The 21244-nt window shown below is 39.3% G+C and overlaps 2 long non-coding RNA genes, 1 other non-coding gene and 1 pseudogene across 3 annotated transcripts; 3 read left to right on the top strand and 1 right to left on the bottom strand.

The window, feature by feature from the left end:
* Positions 1-2088: 2088 nt before the first annotated feature.
* Positions 2089-3585, bottom strand: LOC121798922. The gene is made up of 2 exons (XR_006050114.1): positions 2511-3585; positions 2089-2392 (listed from the first exon to the last, which is right to left on the bottom strand). It is a non-coding gene; the product is annotated as an uncharacterized LOC121798922 (long non-coding RNA).
* On the top strand, positions 2389-3731 carry LOC121798927. Its single transcript, XR_006050119.1, has 2 exons — positions 2389-2587; positions 3613-3731. It is a non-coding gene; the product is annotated as an uncharacterized LOC121798927 (long non-coding RNA).
* A 9500-nt stretch (positions 3732-13231) lies between these two features.
* On the top strand, positions 13232-15089 carry LOC121798916 (annotated as a pseudogene).
* A 3992-nt stretch (positions 15090-19081) lies between these two features.
* On the top strand, positions 19082-19183 carry LOC121757893. Its single transcript, XR_006041255.1, has one exon. It is a non-coding gene; the product is annotated as a U6 spliceosomal RNA (small nuclear RNA).
* Positions 19184-21244: the final 2061 nt, after the last annotated feature.

Here is a 21244-nt window from a genome sequence, read left to right as displayed (position 1 = left end):
AAAACAAATGTGAAACTTGTCTTGATGGGAAAATGACTAGCTTATCGTTTCATTCTATTGAACGAAACATGAAACCCCTTGAAAATTCATATTGATGTATGTGATTTAAAATTCGTGCAAACTAGAAGTGGTATAAAATACTTTATCACGTTCATAGATGATTGCACAAAATGTTGCTATCTTTATTTTTTAAGAAGTAAAGATGAAGCAATTGAAGTGTTCAAAAATTATAAGAACGAAGTCGGGAATCAACTTGGATTGTAAAAAAAATGATTCAAAGTGATAGAGGAGGTGAATACGTAGCCCCGTTTGAGGAATTATGCAACACAAGTGGTATAACTCTTCAAACGGTTGCACCATATTCACCACAATCTATTGGTGCTACAGAACGCAAGAAATTGAACTCTTAAAGAGATGATAAATCCGTTACTGATTAGTTCAGGGATGCCCCAGAACATGTGGGGGAAACTGTTTTTGATAGCCAACTACATCCTAAACAAAATCTCACTCAAAAGTAAGGATGTTACTCCTCATGAGTTGTGGAAGAGAAGGAAGTCATCCTACAAATACCTCAAAGTGTGGGGGTGTTTGACAAAAGTGATGGTTCATCTGCCGAAAGAAGTTACAATCGGTCCTAACACGGTTGATTGCATCTTTATAGGGTATACACTTAATAGGAGTGCTTATCGATTTGTTGTCTACAAGTCTAAAATACTGACTGTGACCGTAGGAATAACAATTGAGTCAAGAAATGTAGTATTTCTTGAAAAATATATTTCCTCGCAAAGAACAGGAAAATGTTGCACCCAATTCTGAGATGAGAACTGAGGATGAAGCCACTAGTTCTGAATCAGTGGATGAAGAGCCAGAATCGCACAAGCGAACAAGCCTCGATCCAAACGATACAATACTAAGACGTGGTAGTAGGGTCAGTACACCAAAGACAGTTGGTCCTTACTATATTGCTTTTATGTTGGATGAAGAACTAACATCGATAAAAGTAGTCTTTGCTGGCCCAGACAGGCAGCATTAAAGAGAAACTGTTCAAAGCGAAATTGATTCAATTTTGCTAAACCACACTTAGTTGTTGGTTCATCTACCCGAAGGTGCTAAACCTTTAGGATGCAAATGAGTCCTTAAAAGCAAGTTTAAGGTCGTTGGAACAGTTGATAAGTATAAATGATGACTTAAGATGAAATCTATATGGAACAACCTGAAGGTTTTGTAGTACCTGGACAAGAGAGAAAGGTTTGCAAACTGGTTAAGTCCTTCTGTGGATTGAAACGAGCGTCGTTGCTTGAAATTTGATAGTGTGATGTTATCAAATGAATTTAAAATCAACGAATGTGACAAATGTGTCTACATTAAGAACACTGATAATGGATACGTTATAGTGTACCTCTACATTGATGATATGTTAATCATGGGTAGCAACATCTAAGTGATTAACTATATGAAAACCATGTTAAAGAGAAACTTTGACATGAAGGATATAGGTCTAGCCTATGTTGGAATGAAAAATTCTAATTCAAAGGAATCATCTTGACACAATCTCATTATGTTGAGAAAGTACTAAAGTGATTCAATGCCTATGATGGCATATCGGCTGAGACACCTATAGAGCTCAATGTTCACTTGAGCAAGAACAAAGGCGAGCCTGTTGCACAAGAAGATTATGCACAGGTCATTGGGTGCATTATGTATTTGACTAATTGCACTAGACTTGACATTGTTTGCGTAGTGAACAAGTTGAGTAATCTAGCTGATCCGCTAACCATATAGTTAAATCGTGATCAAATGAATAAATTGTTAGAGGGAATGGGTTTAAAATCCACAAACTAAAGAATTGTCATAATGGTAACCCAACCATGATGACTGGAGATCCCAAGAACTTGGTTCAATGGGAAAACTAAGCTATGAGAGTTCGTGTGAAACACTCATCTATATTTATTCTCTAGAGAGCAATAGAGTGTTGAAAAAACTTGCCTAGTAGTGTGTAACACCCGTACTTTTTATAGTACTTGGAACAGCATCAAGTTACGACGAGACGGATAATAAATTGTCTAAACGAAAGGAAACGAACAAAAAGATAAGAACTTGGGGCCGATCCAAATAAATATAAAGAAAGTCCAATGTGTTATTTTACAAAATGGCTTTGGGCCATGGAAAATAGAAAAATGCTGTCAAATAAATAAAGTTGGGCTTGAATGATTTACAACAAAATAAATTATTTTGAGCCTAATTCTTTCAAAAAAATGTGGGAGCAAGCCCAACACTTTTCTTCCTTTTCTTCCTTTCCTTTCTTTCTTTTTCCTCCTTTCTCGGCCGGTCCTCTCACATGGAGACTCTCCATGTTTCCAACTCCTTCACCTTCCCTCCTCCACCTTCAATTCTAAAATCAAAAGTCACGCAAATTAATACATCAAGATCCTTCATTTATCTCCTCTCGTACCCTTTCACTTCAATATTTCCAAGAAAGAAAAAAAAGATTTGTGAGAGAGAGAAATAACCGAGAGAGAGCCGAGAGAAGGGGGAGGAGGAAGAAATTGCGTCCATTTTGTTTCAACACCCAAGTTTACGTCGCAAGGTATATTTTTTTTTCCCTTTTTTCGAATCATGAACTGTTAGCATTCGTTCATAGCATTCGCATCACATAAAACCAAACAAGAAAATCAACAATCAACTAATCGAACATCGCCGTAGTTAATCGAATGCGGAAAGAACATAATTTGAGTACGAGAACTTAGCTTCGGGACGTTTCGGGGCTGTTCGGAGTTGATCGGGGCTGCGCGGTGTCTGTCCGGCGGCTGGACCTCTCTGCGATAGCAGGGGGTGACTGCTCCGGCGGCTGGGTTACTTCCGCTCCAGCAGCGACGACTGACAGCGACGGTGGTAGGACGCCGAGGACGAATCGGTGACAGAGCAGCAGCGGCGGCCGCGAACAGCGAGCGACGACGAGAAGCAGTTGCGGCACCGTCGACGCGTCGGGTCCCTCGGCTGATTTGGAGCCGTTGATTGGGTGGTGAGCAGCGGCCGGCGACGGGAAGGAAGTTGGCGGAGGCGCCGCTGGGTTCTGTCCCCAATTAGGAACTTCTCAAATGTGAAGTTTTGGAGAAGAGGGAGTTACGATGGGGATGGGGAAGATGTGGACTTAATGATTTGGACCTTTTTAATTAATCTTGGGCCAATCTATTGGGCTAAGTCTCATTTTAAATTAGATTATTGTTTTATTTGGGGCTTTTAAATTGGAGGTATAAGGTGGGGAAATAAGTCTTGGGCCTTCTAATTAAATCTTTTGGCCAATAATTAATGATATATCTCAAGTCCGAAATAATTAATTCGAAGGAAAGTAATTGGTGAAAGTGAGTTAAGCGCTTAACCAAAATCTTGGGATTAAATCCTATATCATGGAGGAAAATATTAGGAGTCAACGATGAAGTTATAAGCGTAAACGGCCGACCGGCGCCGCACGCGACGCCTTGGGCGGCCGCCGAATAATCGAAAATGCGCGAAAAACTGAGAAAATGAACTAAAAGACTTTAATTAGAGTGCATGCATTCTAAATGTTTTCGTTATTGAGATTGATGTGTACTTTAATTGTTTTTCGAAAAGGTGGTTCGCACGCTCGTTAAAGTCGGATCGAGAAGTTATAAAAGGAAATTTCTAAGCTAGTGAGATGGGCTCTATTACTTAAACGCTTTTATTTGCAATGATATGTATATGTTGAGATAGGGGTGGTTTGAATGTTATGTCATGCCGTATTTTATGTTTTGAATTGCCTATCTGATTGTCTACTAGGATAATGTCCTACTAGACTTTGATGGTTAACGAATTCGGGTCTGACTAGGGAGTGAGTCCCTACTCGGACTAGTGCACTGATGGGGATCGTGAGCCGTCCTTTGTGGTCGGCCGGTCCAGTGATCGAGTTTGTGGCCACATTCTCGTTTCACATGATGGTTCAGATATGGTACATGATGGAGGATAACGATGATGTTTGCATGTGCATGCACCTTTTTAAGGAATGATTTTAGTGTTTCTCGGCCTTTTAAAGTAAAACCCGAGTTTCACTCAATGATGGCTTGACATAACTTTATGGATAAATGTATTTCGGGCATGAGTTCACTGAGTGCATCAAGTACTCAGCCCATGCATATGTTTTCCCTATGTGCAGGTTGAGCGAGGACGGGAGGCGGAGGATGTTGAGCATTTGGACAAAGACAGGATTCAATAAACGTTCCGGTTACTATTGTGTCTTCATACATAGTAGTAGCTAACTCTCAATTGCTTCCGCTACGTCAAGTTTTTTTTTTTTAGCTCCCATGTTTTCTTTATTCTGTTGAACTATGTCTCCCATGAACTTTGTGATTCGTGATTTCAGACTATAATTGGTAATAAAGTTCATCTTTTGATCTACATATCATACCCCTTGATCGTTTCCCCCTTCTTCCCCGCTTCTTATTTCCCCCATTAGTCGCGATCCACCGTGATTTCTATCCTTAGGAAGTGCGGTCGTGACATGGTGAGGTTAAGTCTATGACTTTTAATGATCCATAAAGGATATCGTTGAGATGAAGTTCTCAAAGAGACCGAGTATGGTAAGATACTTAACGAGGAATCACCTATGTAAGTGTGAAGTGGGGCCGCTTCAAACAATACACTTATGAATCCAAAGTGGTGTCCAAGGCCTGAAATGGATGAGGTTGAGGTGTTTAAGTGTTAACATCATTGTCTCTATGCACGCCGTGGAGGAATAGTTCAAAGCATCGCGCTGCTAGTCCGCCTGTGTATCCGATGGAGTTGACTATGGATGATTCAAAGCCAAAAACTACCTATCCTTATGCTTACATACCTCTTGAGGGTTGAGCTTGTGTCTGCATACATATGCATTTGGCAATTTCCACTCATGTGGGGGATTGTTGGAATCGTGCTTGGTCAAACGACTTTGACTAACAATAAATATTACAAGACATTTAATTTTGTGAAATTAAATGCAATAGCGTTGATCTACGTTCCGAGTAGATGACCATATTATATTCATTTTCTCAAATCCGATTTCCGGTGAGTGAGAAATAATTTATTAAAGTTGGTCACAATAAAGCTAAAAATGAGCTATGAGAAAAACTAAGGGATTAATTAACTGAGTGTTAATTATCCCACATCAGGGATGATAAACTTCTTTGATGAAGTATTTAATAAGATGAATTATTATGTGTAATAATTATCGTGGAATAAGTAGGGTGACAGAGCCCACACACGCGCGCGCCGCTGCCCGCCCGTGAGCTGCGCACCGTAACCCGTGCACGTGGCACCGTGTGCCTTGTGCCTTGGATCTTGGTAATTGGTCTTTGGGCTGCTCCTTAGAGCTGGTCGTTGAGCGTGGTTCAAGCCCCGCTTGTTCTTTTTAGACCACCTCAAACTTCATGCTATCCCCGACGGACCCCGACTCATGGTGGTCCTGGTCCACGTCATGTCCCCGCTGGACCCCGACGCATAACGGGAGACAAAAGGTCCCCGCTGGACCCCGACGCACCCCAACGCATAACGGGAGACAAAAGGTCCCCGACGGTCCATGTTGTATTCCGTCGTGTAGTGTGTCCAGATGCATCGTGTCTCTTCAGCTCCCAATGGCTAGTGCACCAATCAGTAACCCCCGCCGGTTACAGTTAAGCCATCATGGCACACATAATGGCTGTTGACTCCATCAATGCCCAATGGGTGGACTTGACCTATAAATAGGCAGTCACTCCATGCATTGCATACAATTGAACATACAACAAACACAAGCATTCTTGCAAACACGCTCTCTCCCTCTCTGCATAATCTTCCCGTCGAAGCTCCGCCCCCGCTTTACTCCTGTTCACCGGAGCTCTGCTGCTAGCGGTGCTGCTACTTCAGAGACGAAGTCGTTTTATCTTTGGGGACGATACGCCAAACCGATAGCACTACCGTGGCGTATCTCGTCTTTCGGAAAGAGGACTCATCGACTCGGCTTACATCTTTACGGTTTATTGTTTAGTTTCTAATTTGTTATTTCAATTCAGTTTATTTCCGTTTAATTTCTCCATTCTTCATTGGGTTGTATTACGCTTAGTTAGTTTATCTTTGTATCATAGTAAATTTTCACCCAACAGGGTGCTGGCCGGGAAGAGTGAGGTTGTACATTGCGGAGGCACGTTGGGGAAAAGAGGAAACAAAGAAGAGAAACAGAATGCAGCTTCTGGTGAGCATCTCCGAGAATGTGCAGCTTCTAGTTTGGTAAAATCTGGCGCATTGGAGAACAATGTGCTCATGCTCCAGCCGCATTGGTAGAAAATGGAAGAAGGCAGAGCACAAATTTGAACAAGAATTGAAGGGTTGTATGTGAATGGTAAGGCCACCCGCAACGCGTCTCGCGGGTGGCTCATATCTCGTCCCGCCGAGACGAGAAGACGGCGAGACGTGTTGCAGCCCCCGTCTCGTCCCGGTCTCACCGAGACGCCCGTCCCTCCGAGACACCTCGCGGGCTGTCTCGCTACGCGCTTGCGCGACGTGACGCGCTCCAGCGCCATGCGTGACGCAATAAATCATTTTTTTTTAAAATTGAATTTAATTAAAAAAAATAAAAATAAAAAATAAAAAACAGTAATATTACCATTTTTCGACCGTTTTCCTTTTTTTACTCTATTAATACTCCTATTTCATTCTCATTTCACACACAAATACACATCAAATCCTCAAAATCATCTCCATTTCCTCTCCAATTTTCTTCTAACCTCTCATCACAAAATGTCCGGCGACGGAAACTCTGGCGGTGGCGGCAGGTTTAACATCAACGCGTTTGGCTACTGAGGGGGAATGTACAACGTGTTGGGTGGTTTCGGTTTCGGTTCGTCTACGCCGGGCACCCAGGGCTCGTCGACGCCGGGGGGTACCAACCACCCCATTTTGATGTGGAAGCATACGCTCGTCCCTCCGCCCCGAGGTATTCGCAGGGATTATCCCAAATTTGGGAGGATTATCCGGATGAACCCCATCCGAAAGGAGGACGAGGCGGTGGAAGCTCCAGGGCATTCGACGCCGTGGAGGAAGAGGTGGAGGCGGCCCAGGAGGATGAGGATGTAGGCCGGCATCCGTACAGCCGCAAGAATACGATGGCGGTGTACAACGTCTGGATCAGCGTCTCGTAGATCCCATCGTCGGGAATCAACAATCCCGGAAGTGCTTCTGGGAAAAGGTTACCGAGGCCTACAACGAGATCAAGCCAAGAGGGTCCCGCCGCCGCACATTGAAGATGCTCCGCCCTCACTTTGACCGAGTCGACAGGGAGGTCAAAAAATTCTGCGGTATCTACAAGAACGAAGCGGCTCATTACCAAAGCGGAGCCACGGGAGCCGACATTCTGAGATCGGCTTTGCGAGTCTACTTCGACGACACCGGCAAAGAATTCAGACATGTCGATGTCTGGCAGGCCGTCAAAGACGAGGAAAGGTGGGCCAGCGGTGTGAGGTCCAGCTCGGGCTCGACCTCGAAGCGCACGAAGCACACGGTAGGTGTCCAATACTCGTCTAGTGGGGACGGTTCGGGCAGCGCCGCACAAGAGGCTGCCTCGCAGGAGGTCGAGGGCACAGCAGACGATGCCGAGGTGTCCTCCCGTGGGCGCCGTCGGCCGCAAGGGACCAAGGCGGCGAAGGCGGCTAGAGGGAGGAGGGGCCGAGGCGAATCAAGCCAGGCGGGCTCGGGCTCGGTCTCGGGCTCGAACACCCTATTGTCTATGTACTTGACCGCCACGATGGCTCACACTTCCCACATGACGCCTCCACAATACCAAGTCCATCTTGCCGGAATTGAGTATATGGCAAGACAAATTGGTATTCCGTCTCCAGGTAGCTTGAGTGCACCGCCACCGCCTTCGGGTGATGATTCGCCGGCGGAGTAGTTTTTTTAACTTCTATAAAATTGTATTTTAAATTATGTTTTTTTATTTATTTTGTCACGAATTTAATTATGTATTTTGTTTAGGATTTTAAGTTGTATTTTTATTTTATTTAATGAAGTGTGTTTTTTTTAATTGAATTTGTTGGGGAAAAAAAATAAAAAATGAAATTGAATGAATAGTAAGTTAAGAGATGATTAAGAGACGGATAAGAGATGGAGGGTTGCAGATTCCGTCTCTTAGTTAAGAGATGGAGTGAAAAGTATAATGGGGCCATTACTAGTTAAAGCATGAGATGATAGCGTTGCGGAGTATTGAGTATTGTTGTAAAACTAGTGGACCACCCCAACTTTGAATCTACAATTCCATCCATCTCTTTAACTGCTGTGTTTTTCAACTCCCTCGATCAAAGCTCCCATATTTGCCACTCCTGTGACCTTTTTCAATATGTTAAAATTAAAAAAACGTTGGTGTGGGAGCCTCATTTTGGAATTTTTGACTATGCTTCCAATTGTAGAAACATTTACTCCGTCCGCAAAATATTGTCCATGTTTAACTCGGCGCGTGTTTTAAGAAATGTGAAGAAAAGTGACTAGAAAAAGTTAGTGGAATGTAGACCCCGCATCTATATATTAGTTTTATAATAGAATGTAAGTGTAATGACTTAGTAGAAAGTGAGGTTCGTTTACCAAAAATAGAAGAAATAAAAAAAGCAAAGTGTGCAACATTTCACGAACGGACCAAAATGACAAAATTGGACAATATTTCACGGACGGATGGAGTATAAAGGATTATTCGTGATTATCCTTTTACTTTTTTAACTATGCGAAATTTCACGTTTTCCTTCGATCTTTCTTCTCATCCGCGAATGATAGTAATAGTCCATATATGACACTCCTATGTAGTTACGCCTACTTCAATACATTGGGTTCAGTTAGTATTTTTTGGCATTTATTTTAAGTAGATTAGTACAATTAATTATCAATTCGAGTTGGTAGAGAAATGATTTAATTTATATATACAGTTATACACTACTTAACCTATTGTTAGGTTTTTATCAATAATTACTTCTATTGAAAAGTTCAAAGTAGTAAACTACTAGTACCATTTAAGATGAATTGTGGAAGGTTATTGTAGTTAGGAAGAAACACATATATTTATATTAGATCATTTTTGTGTCGAGACTCTTAGGTACATAGTGCATATACTTAGATGCAAAATTTAAATTTCGTAGTTTTAGCATTTTAATAGTTAGGAATTTAATATTGGGTCCAAACCACTATTAATAGTTATGGCTTTTTGGTATTGACGTCTCCAAAAACAGTTGCAATGTGAACAATAGAGATTGTGAAAGAGAAATAACTAAACAATGAGTGATAGAAATTAAAGATAGATAAGGTGGTTGTTGTTAAAAGCAGACGTCGAAAGAGCAAACAATGTTGGAAAAAGTAGCAATGCTCCGCCATAACTAGTGTATTAATTACACTTTTCATTGAGGGCTAAACATTGTCACAACAAATAAACTTTTAAAACTTTGCAGCGTGCAACAAAAATTGAAAGTTGTGTGAAAAAAGAGTCATTTTGCAAAAAATGTAAATAAATAAAGGCATTTTGGCTGGTGAAGTAAAAAAGAGAAAGGCATTCTGCAAAATTGTGTAAATCTGAAAGCAGTTGGTGAAAAAAAACCTAACAAGTTTAGAACACATGAGATGCTAATATGATAATAAATAGTTAGAGTGAAGGGAAAGTAAATTAGTAGTATTGTCTAAATTCTAAAACAAAGTTCATTACGATGAGCCGGCGGAGATGCGTTAGTTGGATAACTGGGAGGAATTACTCTGATTTCAAATCATCTTCAGTATCTCTGCAACATATAGCATTCACCATATAAGAAAATGTTGAAAATTCTAAATCATTAAAAATTAAACAACATTATGGTTTGTGTGTGATAGAGAAATTAGTCACGATCGAGTTAAAATCAGCGTGATCATGATTAAAATAGGAAGGCGGAGAGAGGTTAGGAAAACATGAAAATGGTGTTTTGATATGTTGCTAATGTTAATAAATGGAATAAATGTCTTGGCCAAGTTTGATAGAGTAAGAAAAAGTGTTAGATTTGATTGAATAGTGTTTGGGGATAAAAACCACATTCCTTATTAGAATAACCACAGTAAGTTAATATAAAGTTACAAGTAATATATAACGGCTATTCCAACTCTACTATTATGAAGCCTTTAGAAAAGTGTCTTAAAAATAAAACCATAATAGTTTAGTCAAAAACTGACAATATCATATTTAAATAAATTCGGATGTGCATCGACGATTTACTGGTGCAAATCATATCACAACGGAAAATTAGTAAATTTGCGAGCAATGTGCAAGTGTTACCCCCAATAAGCCTTTTAAAAAGTGTCCCACAAACTTACAATATTATACTCCCTCCGTCCCCAAAGAATATGTACTTTGAGTTCGGCACGGGTTTTAATATAAAATTAGTAAAGTAAGAGAGATGTAGAGAGCAAAGATAATTAAAGTATAGTTAGTGGAGAATGGGTTCCACCTCATTAGAAAGAAAAGACTTTTTAAAATTAGAAAGTGCATATTCTTATGGTACGGACTAGAAAGGAAATCGTACGTATTCTCGTGGGACGGAGGGAGTATTAATATTAGGGGTGTGCATTCGGGTTTCGGTTCGGTTTTTTGCCAAAACCGAATTTAGTTCAAAATTCAAACCGAACCTAACCCGAAAACCCGAAAAATCGAAGCCGAAAAACCGAAAACTGAACTTTAACCGAAAAGCCCGAACAAAACCGAAAACCCGAAAAAAAACCGAAAAACCTGAAAAAAATAAATATAATATAAATATATATTTATATATGTGTATTTTATTTTATATATACTAATAGAATATTTATATATAATATAAAATTAATAATACATATAATATATATTATATAGTAGAATATATTAAAAGAATATATATATTATATATAATATAATATATTAAATTAATAGAATATATATATAATTCGGTTTTTCGATTTTTTTCTTCGCCCGAACCGAACCGAAAAATCGAATTTTTTTTATTTTTAAAACCGAACCGAACCGAAAATCCGAAAAAACCGAACCGAATTTCAAAATTTCGGTTTGGTTCGGTTCGGATATTCGGTGTCCGGTTTTTTTGCTCACCCCTAATTAATATAGTGATGTGCATCACACGCTCTACTTGACAAGTAATTAAACATCAAATGCAAAAAAAAGGCCTGTCGACTTGGCCCAAGAGACGAAATCGAATCCAGCTAGGCCTAGTTATGTTAAGAACGGATTCTCGGGGCCTAAAGTTGGGTCAATGGCCTGCAAATTCTTGGGCCCAAAAATAGTTTTATTTTCTCATTCTTATTTTCACAAATAGTAATGTTTTCTCATTTGAAAATGCCATATATGTGTCAGCTCTTAGAACTTAGAAGATTTCTGAACCCAATTTTATTAAATTTAATAAAAATAGACCCAATTTTTTATTAAAATTAATAATAATAAACTTCATGAATTACGAAGAAAAAAAAACCTTCATGAATTACGAACTCATCTCATGCTGAGAAAGAAGATGAAAAGTATGTTCGTTATTGGGCTTTTAGTAAAATAATAGACCAATAGCCCATTAGTATTAAGTATGGGTTAATTCTTTTTGGGTTCTAGAGCACATTAGCCATTCCATCTTAATACTGGACTTTTGTTAGCTTCCCAGTTTGTGAGAAACGCATGACCGTCATACGTCGTCCTTTAATGAAACGCATCAGTGTCATGCGTTTTAACTAACGACGCATAACATGTTGGATATTTTAGTGTAATTGGATTAACTTGATTGATCAATATGATCATAATGAGACATCAAATAAGTTGGAAGTGCACACTTGTTTGAATTCGTTATGATTGGACGGGGGTTCGGGGGCAGCGTCCCCGAGAGCGGGGTTCAGGGGGCGGCAGCCCCTGGCTGGGGTCGAGCTGATGTTATTTCCATTAAAGTTGCTATACAAAAATCTTCATCCGGAAATATAATTTCCGATAATTGAAGGACTAATTTGCAATTTTAGAAACCCGCCAAAAATCAGTTAAAATAGGTTAACTAATGAAGAGACGCAATGTTCCGTGAAGAGACGCGATGCTTCGTTTCTGCATCTTCTTATTGATCATTTTCGGTTCTAAGATCGGATCGAGAAATCAACATACGAATCTTCTACATACCTGAATTGTATCCGATCAAATATTGGTAGAACCACCAAATTGATTTGATCTGAAAGTGTTTCACGCCTTTGAAGATATCCAGATTGTTCAGATTTTGTTTAAACTCCCTAACATAACAGTTATGTGTTTTTCATTTTTTTTTAAATTTTATTTGAAAAATACCATATAAGATTTCTGAACCAGATTTTATTAAATTTAATAACAATAAACTTCATGAATTACGAACTCATCTCATGGTTCTTTGGCTTTTAGCATTTGGAATTGCCTGTATCGGATCCACAGTCAAAATTGGTCTCCCTATCTATTAAATTGGTCTCTCAATAATTAATGGTACATACGTTATCTAACCACTGCGTGTGACCCTCCATTATGACAAATGTTGCATGTCATTTCATTAAGTACAGTACTATATTATCAAAACAACCGAGCTTATATATAATCACAGAAAAACACGAATGGAACAAAGATAATAATATCAATATTGTTAGTGGCACGGGGCCACTGGGTCGATGAGGTAAAAATCCGAGGTGTGGGTCGATGAGTCGACAGGGAGTGTGCCCCACGAATTTCTCTGTTATTTAGTACTACTATTTATAGTATTTTAAAACCTAATATAAATACTTATGTCAATATGATTTTTTTTACACAGGGTAGAAAAGAATTATTGACGGAATTTTAGTTGCTGCAGTTATTTTGATAATTATTTAATAAATTCTATTAATTGAGTTATTTTGGGGACAGGGAAAAATTGGCAGAAACAATAAATTTATATAGGGAAGAGGAAAAGTAAATTTTTTAAAAATGATTTAAAGTAAAAATGATTGATCAAAAAAGCTGGACTGCATACTAAAATAGTAAGAAAAAGCAGAGAATTCAGCGTAGAAAAAAACGAGTCACGCCCCAGATCAGTCGCCCAACTCGCCCCCTTCGTCGCTCCAGTTGCCCCCCCTATCTCGCTCGGCCCACCCATGTTGGGGCGAAGCCGGCCTCGACCTTGGCGACCCACTCCCGGGTCGACAACACTGGATAATATAGTCATTATTCACATTTCTCTCAAAACTGCATAATTAGGTAAGAACAAAAAACACAATCCTCAGTCCCTCAGCTTTCTTGATAATACGTTATTCCTTCGTTTTATTCAGTGAAGGAAACGACGCGTATGAGGTATCATAGTCTATTATTCTTTACCTAAAAAAGATATTGGTAATTTGCTGTCACTGCCGGTTTATTAATATTTATATAGCTAAATCGAGTTTCACACTATGACACACGACAACTTTGAGAAACATGGAGGAAATTTCTAGTCCAGCACGACGCGCAACCAAATTCAATTATTTTTCGTGTTATAAATACTAACATAACATCTCCTGGTCATTATTCAAGTTCTAAATTAACAGGAATTCTCATATATAATCCCATCTGCAAATAGTTTTTCTATCACAAAGATCAAGAAAAGAGATACAAAATGGAGAGTAGAATTACATCTCTCTACATTCTGGCCCTCCTTGTTATTTCTTGTATTGTTCTGTTTTGCAATGCACAAGAAGTAGGTATGTATGCAAAATCACCTTCCTCTTAGAATTCTCAACCATTGTTTTGATTTTGATTGTGACCTTTTTTGGTTACAGAGAATGAAAGGGAGTTTGACTATGGGGTAAAAAGTGAAAAGGGTCCAAAAAATTGGGGAACGATGAAGAAAGAATGGGGTGCATGCAACAATGGCACTTTGCAATCCCCAATAGATATGTCAAATGAAAGAGTAAAAATAATTTCAAAGCCGGAAAATAGGATTTACAAAGTTGGTAACGCAACTGCCAAGAATAGAGGGCATGATATACAAGTAAGTTTATTTAATTACTATACTATATATTGGTATGTTAAAGATCAAAATATAAGCATATATATTTATGTTGATGCAGATTGAGTAGAGGGGTGGCGCTGGATCACTATTCATCAACGGCACCGATTACCCTCTCCGGTACGCCCATTGGCACTCTCCCTCAGAGCACACTATCAACGGCTGAAGGTACTTTCTTGTGAATATTTGTGTGAGGGTTCATCGATGCACACCAGAATTCCACATTAGTACGTGTCTCGTCTAGTGTTGATGGTTGTTAACAACAGGTACGACATGGAGTTGCATTTGGTGCACCTAAAAACAGATCCAAATCTGACAAATAGGATAGCCGTCGTCGGAATCTTGTACAAGATCGGAACGCCTGATCAATTTCTTTCCAAGGTACTAACAAGATATTATAACTAATTAATTTATAATTGAGAAATTCTCTAATTTCAATTCCTTATTGTATCAATATTCACAGTTGATGGCAAATATATCTTCGATCGTTGATAACAAGGATGAAGAGAGTGCTTTGGGAATGGTGGACCCCAACGATATACAGTTTGGTAGCAAAAGATTTTACAGATATTTGGGGTCACTCACAGTCCCTCCATGTACAGGAGGAGTTATTTGGACCCTTAATAAAAAGGTATATTCCATATAACTTTAATTAAACCACATTATTTTTCATAATTCATTATTTAAGTGTGAAGTTGAATCATTTTAACGATCTTTAGGTGAAAACTGTTTCCAGAGATCAAGTTAGATTGATGAGAGAAGCTGTTCATGATGTAAGAGATGATGCAAAATTGGATTATTCCAATTTGATTCTATATATATTTATAGTTTTCTTGTTTAATTTGACAGTACGCGGAGGAAAATGCACCTTTATGGCCCAGGGGATTCCAATTGATTCAATTTTTACACTGTATTATTTTGACATAGGTAAACATAATAGTAGTAATGATTTTGATGAGCTGTGAATTTTGATGAGTTTCTTTAATCTAGTCCAATTTCATCTTTTAGTTAATCCCCTGATAATAGAGAAGTAATGAATATATTGATGAATAGAATTCATAATCACGTTAAAGATTACACGGTGATGAGTAGATTAATTTGTACAAAGGCTAAGGCTAGGAGCATCCACATCCGTGCTCTTGCCAACGAGCACGGATGTGGGCCCGGACCCACTTTTTCTGCTTGCTCTTAGGCAAGAGCACAACACCCACATCCGTGCTCTTCCGCAAGAACGAGCACAAGGGTTCCACCATTCCATTATTCAATTTAAATAAAAACATTTCCACAAAATTAAAATACATTAAAAATACCCGGAATAATATTACAAAATACATTAAAAATTACATAATTAAAATCCTAAAAAATAAAAATTACATAATTAAAATCATAAAAAAATAAAAATTACATAATTAAACTCCTAATCAATAAAAAATACATAATTCAACTCCTAAAATAAAAAAAACCACTACCCGTGGCCGAATTTCGCCCAAATGTGTTTGATTAGGTCTTCTTGTAGCTCAACGTGGGTTCGGGTATCGCGACATATGCTTCATAAGCGGCACGATGTTGTGCGTAGTATTCTTGTTCTTCGCGCTCCGCTTCCGCAATGAGATGGGTGAAATCCATTTGAGGTTTTGAGTGAGAGATGAAGATGTAGATAAGTTGTATGAAAAATATGAATGAGAGATGAATGAGAGATGATTTGATGTAAAAAAATGGATGATGAATGTGTGTATTTATAGAATATTTTGGGGAAAAAATAAAAAAATTCAAAAAAATACAGAAAAACGGGCAAAAAAAACAGCCATTTTTTGGGATTGTGAAAATATTTTTTATTTTTTGGTATTATTTATTATTTAAAAAAAATAAAAAATGATTTTCCAACGGATATGTCGTTGGCCAATCAGAACGCGCCACGTCGCCTGCTCGCTGGCACGGACGTGCTCGATGCATCGAGCAGTGCCGTGCCAGCGTCGGACAGCGTCTCCGTGCCGCTGGCACAGATGGACGGACGGCTGCATGCTTGCCGATGTGGATGTTCTAAGCAGCCTAAGCTGAAGATGGATTTACACAATGTTCCTAAGGGCATCTCCAGTGGCTTTCGCCCAACAATAGCCCAGCAATAGCTCAGCCACAAACTCCTCATGCCACATCATCAGGACAAGCAAATAGCCCATCAATAGCCTAGCCACATCACCCCTAATTATATAAAACAAATAATTGACAATCACACATAATACGGAATTAAATTTACGACACATATACGGGAAAATCTAATTATTTTATTTAAAATTTAAAAAAGTACATTTAAAAAAATTACATAATTAAAAAAAAAAAACTAACGCTGTGCAATCCTCCGCGGCCACAACTATTCAATTAAATCCTTTTGGAGTCGAATATGAGCATGCGTTTGGCGCATGTCAACATGTGCTTGGAGGAGGCCGGCTTCATCGTGCGGGACCCCATTTCGTACGTTGGGGGCGGCTATGACGTGGCTTGGACCGGCTTCATTATCGTCGTTGGCCCAACTAGTCAGTCGTACACCTTCATCTTCGACAATCATGTTGTGCATGATAATACAGGCGTACATTATATCAGCAATGCAGTCGATATGCCACAAACGCGTTGGACGCCTAATTGCCGCCCATCGAGACTGGAGCACACTAAATGCGCGCTCCACGTCCTTGCGCCGACTCCTGGCGTATAGGCCTCTAACGCTTCGTTCATTCGACGGCCGTACTCCTCATCATCCCCACCACTACCACCACTACTACCACCAACGTTGCTCATTTCCAGTTGTTGATCTTGTACAGAGATTAAGATAGAGAGAGTACTCGTTAAAACAAGTGGTGCGAATGAAAATGACGTGCAAATCGCGTATATATAGTGTTTCGAAAATTTAAAAAAAAACATTAAATTCGCTCGCCGATTGCTCGTCGGTCCTGAGCCTGCAATGGAGGCGAGTGCATCGGCGAGCGCTCGCGAATCGGCCAGAGCTCGCCGATTTTTTCGCCGAAATGGTGCTCGCCGGTTCCAATTGTTCGGCGAGTGGACCGGCAAGCGCCGGAAATCGTCTAGCCGGCCCGCTCGCCGCCATTAGAGATGCTCTAAGTAGTGAAAGATATGGATGTCAATCGGGCCAACCCGTTCGGGTTGTCGGGCCATTCGGGTACGGGCTATTCGGGTTATGATTTTTTCGGGTTATAAAAGTTCGACCCTAACCCTAACCCTTCGGGTTTCGGGCTAACCCACCGGGTTATTCGGGTCAATGCGTATTTTTAATTCTTTTAATATTTTTAAAAAAATAATACGTATTTTAAATTTTCTTTAATTATATACATATTTTTAATTAATCATTCAACAATGAAATATGTATTTTTTATTTTCTTTAATATTTTTAATAAATATTAAGTTATTTAAATTTAAATAACTTATTCATTACATAATTATTTACAAAATATCTATCAATAGTATGTTTATGTTTATGTATTTAAAATATAAATCAACACTTTGTTTCAAAATTCAAACATAAATCAATTCGTAGAAAATTAAATAAAATTTTCATAACGTGAGAGGTGCATCGTAGATGTAACAAAAATATTTTGAATTGTTAAAAAGTGAATTATCAAGATGCTAGCTAATTGGAGTAACTCTAAATTTTCTTGAATTATGATTGGTCAAATTTAATTTATTCCAGCTGTAAATAAGTCAAATAATAATTTATCTTTGTTTTAAGAATCATCAAAGTACGCATAATTAAATGACGAAGCGGCGTCAAAACACTTTGCACTATTATATTGGAAATATACTAAAAGAAAGCTTTTATATACGAGTATTTATGAATCCATGAACCACATAGTGATTTTTTTCGTGATCTTTTATAGTCGGTTGACGTATTTGGATTTTGCATGGTTTTAAAGGGTTGTCTTGGATGATTTTGATTATATTTCTATATTTTGGTATGTTTACATGTTTGTTGAGAAATGATAGAAAATGGATTAGAAAATGTACACAAAATATGTGAATGTGGAGCAGCCTTGTTTGAGTCAATGTTTCTCGCAATTTTGAAGTCTGATAAACCTCTAATACATATCATTCTCTTCGTCTTCGAAAGAGCTTCGCGTGGATATATTGCACACCTCAATCGGAGCTTTGTAGAGAAAATTATGACCGTTACAAAAACTGCTCACGGTGCAGAAGCCTTCAACCCGACGGGCCGACCCGTAACCCGATCGGGTCAGCCCGCATAACCCGACAACCCGAACGGGTCAGCCCGAATGGCCCGATTTTAAATTCGGGCTGTGAAATTACAACCCTAACCCTGTATTTTTATCGGGTTATTCGGGCCGGCCCGGGGGTTCGGGTTACATTGACATCCCTAGTGAAGGAATAAAGGAATAACACACCATCTTCGGCTTCGTGCATGATGTGTGGTAGTTTGCCTCAGACGTTATCCCACAGTGGATCCAAACCAGCAACAGATCAACAAAAATAGGTCTTTTCCAATAATTCTACATAATTAAACAAGCCAAAGCTTGATCTATTTTCTCACCATTTTGTTCCATGACACACCTGAGGCAGTCGAGATGTGCGGTATGGCAACGTTGCCAAATTTAGAGATGTTAGGCTATATATATCCAAATTTTTCATTATTTAGTAGTCGACAACTTCAAATATGAGAAATAAGATAAGTAGTACTGTACTAGTATTAGTATATGATAAAGATTTGGTTTATAAATTGATTGGCGGGACTAAGCTAAACTTTTTTTTTTACATATGGGATAAAAAATATACAAAAATAGAAACTTCACTTTTTAGGCTTTTTCAATAAATAGAAACTTTCTATTTTTCACTACTTTTTCTTTTCATCTATCTTACTTTATTCAGTTTTTTTCTCCCTCATTCTCTTACTTTATCAATTTTAAATTAAAATATGTGCCATTTCGGAAGTTTCTTATTTTTAGGAAACTAAGAAAGTATAAGAATAATTTTGTCCAATCATGACTGAATGTTGCATTCATTTGAATTTGTTTGGAGACTTATGCAGGTATTAAACTATTAGTGATTGAGTTCCTTTGTGGACGGACGTCTGATCAAATTGGAGCCATATACAGAAGATTAGCACATGCACAAGAATGGCACACAAAAATCAAGAAATGAACTATTATTAGAGCATCCGCAACGGTGGCGACGGTCGCCACCGCCGTCCGGCCAGCGAGCAGCTGACGTGGCGGCACGGGATTGGGCAACGGCATAGCCGTTGGGACATCCGTTTCCTAGTCCGGAAATGGAATATTCGGCCCCTCCTATCACCCAAGATTCGGCCGTTCCGGGTGGCTACCGGCCATACCCAATCGACGACCAAGGTGCCTCCGAAGGGCGATACGGGTGGACACCGGAGCCTAGGTCGACCGCCCCTTCCCAAACTCCGACTCCTCCTACTCGCACCGGTGTCCGCACACCGTACACTCTGGCGGAGATGGATAAATTGTTCAAGGCGTACTTCGAAATCTCCGAAGATGCGGCGGTTGGCACGAACCAATCCGGCGATCACTTTTGGTGGCGCGTCTCTCGCCGGTACAATGCAAACCGGCCGCCGGGAACGATCGAGCGCAACGAGAGTATGGTGCGCAACTGCATTGGCCGAGCCAACGAAGAAATTGGCAAGTTCAATGGCTATTTCCTCCAGGAGTCGCGGAATGCCGGGAGCGGCCGGAGCGAGGTCGACATCATCACTGCCGCGCTGAGCACCTACCAATCCTTGAACGGTAAGTCGTTCAAGTACCTCAACGTTTGGCAGGAAACGCGGTTCCACCCGAGGTATATGGGAGGCGTAACATCCTCCTCTAGCGGCTCCTCCAAACGGTCAAGGTCGGTATCCCTATCCGACTCCGGCTCCGAAGAAGTGGCTAGCCAACTCGCCGGAGCTAACTTGGGTAGCCCCGACGCCGGACCAAGCGGTTCCCAACGCCGACCGCAAGGAAGGAAGAAGGCGGCGGCCGACCGCCGGCGCTCCGCGACTCCATCGGCCCCCGCCCCCGAACCCGCACCCTATGTTCCACCTCCACCCCCGAACAACTCGTTGTGGGCCCTTTTGGCCCAACTCAATATGGCCGATAGGTCAACTATGACCCCCACGCAACTTCAAAAGCACGAGGACATGATATTGGGTCTCAAAAAACAATTGGGGCTGGTGCCGCCGGATGCGTAGTCTTCCTCGGGTAATATTAGCCAATAATCATGTATTTTTTTATTTTTAGGAGTTTAATTATGTAATTTTTAATTTTTAGGATTTTAATTATGTAATTTTTAATTTTTAGGATTTTAATTATGTCTTTTTTATTTTATTTGTAATTTGTAATATTTATTGTGGTTTTTTAATGAATTTTAGTATTATGGAAATATTTTTGTGTAATTGAATTTTAAATTAATTGTGCTCGTCCTTGCGGAAGAGCACAGCTGTGGGTGTTGTGCTCTTGCCAGAGAGCAGGCAGAAAAAGTGGGGTCGGGCCCACAACCGTGCCGCTGGCAAGAGCACGGTTGTGGATGCTCTTAGTGGCTATTTTACTTCATATTCTCTCCATTCCAACTAAGTTGGATCACTTCTTTTAGACACGGAAATTAAAAAATTGTGTTGAATAAGTTAAATGATAATAAAATAAAATAGGAGAGAGGAAAAAAGTAGGAGAGATAAGAGAGTAAAGTAGGTGTTGAAGTAAAGTATATGTTTTGTTTTTTTGTCAAAAAAGGAAATGACTCCACTTTATGCGAAGTTCCAAAAAAGAATATAACTCAACTTAGTTGAGACGGAGGGGATATTATTTAAGTATCAATTTTAGTAAACAAAATAGGTGCAAAAAAATTTATTAAGCCAGTTGTTTTATTGCACTATATCGTTTTAGGAAATTGATTATATTTTCAAAAAACTAAGAATTGATTCTGTGTAAAATAACTCACACAACCATCAAACAAATAAAAGGTGGTACATGATTATCAAATAAGTAACGACAACAAATTGTTATGTTAGAGTTCATGATATCAAATAAGTAACACGGTACAAAAGTGGTGGCGCGTTAAATTCATGGTATCATTGTCTAATTAGAATTCAAATAAAATAAGAAACTGTCCATCCATAATTGCATTAAAATTTTGAAAAAAATTTATCACATGATTTTATTACTGTATTTTATAAGTTAAAATGAGATTCATGTAATTTCTTCCAAAACTCTTTA

Source organism: Salvia splendens, chromosome 1 (assembly GCF_004379255.2).
Source record: "Salvia splendens isolate huo1 chromosome 1, SspV2, whole genome shotgun sequence".
NCBI lineage: Eukaryota > Viridiplantae > Streptophyta > Magnoliopsida > Lamiales > Lamiaceae > Salvia > Salvia splendens.
Note: the sequence above shows the minus strand (reverse complement) of the source record. Positions and strands in the feature narration are given on the sequence as shown.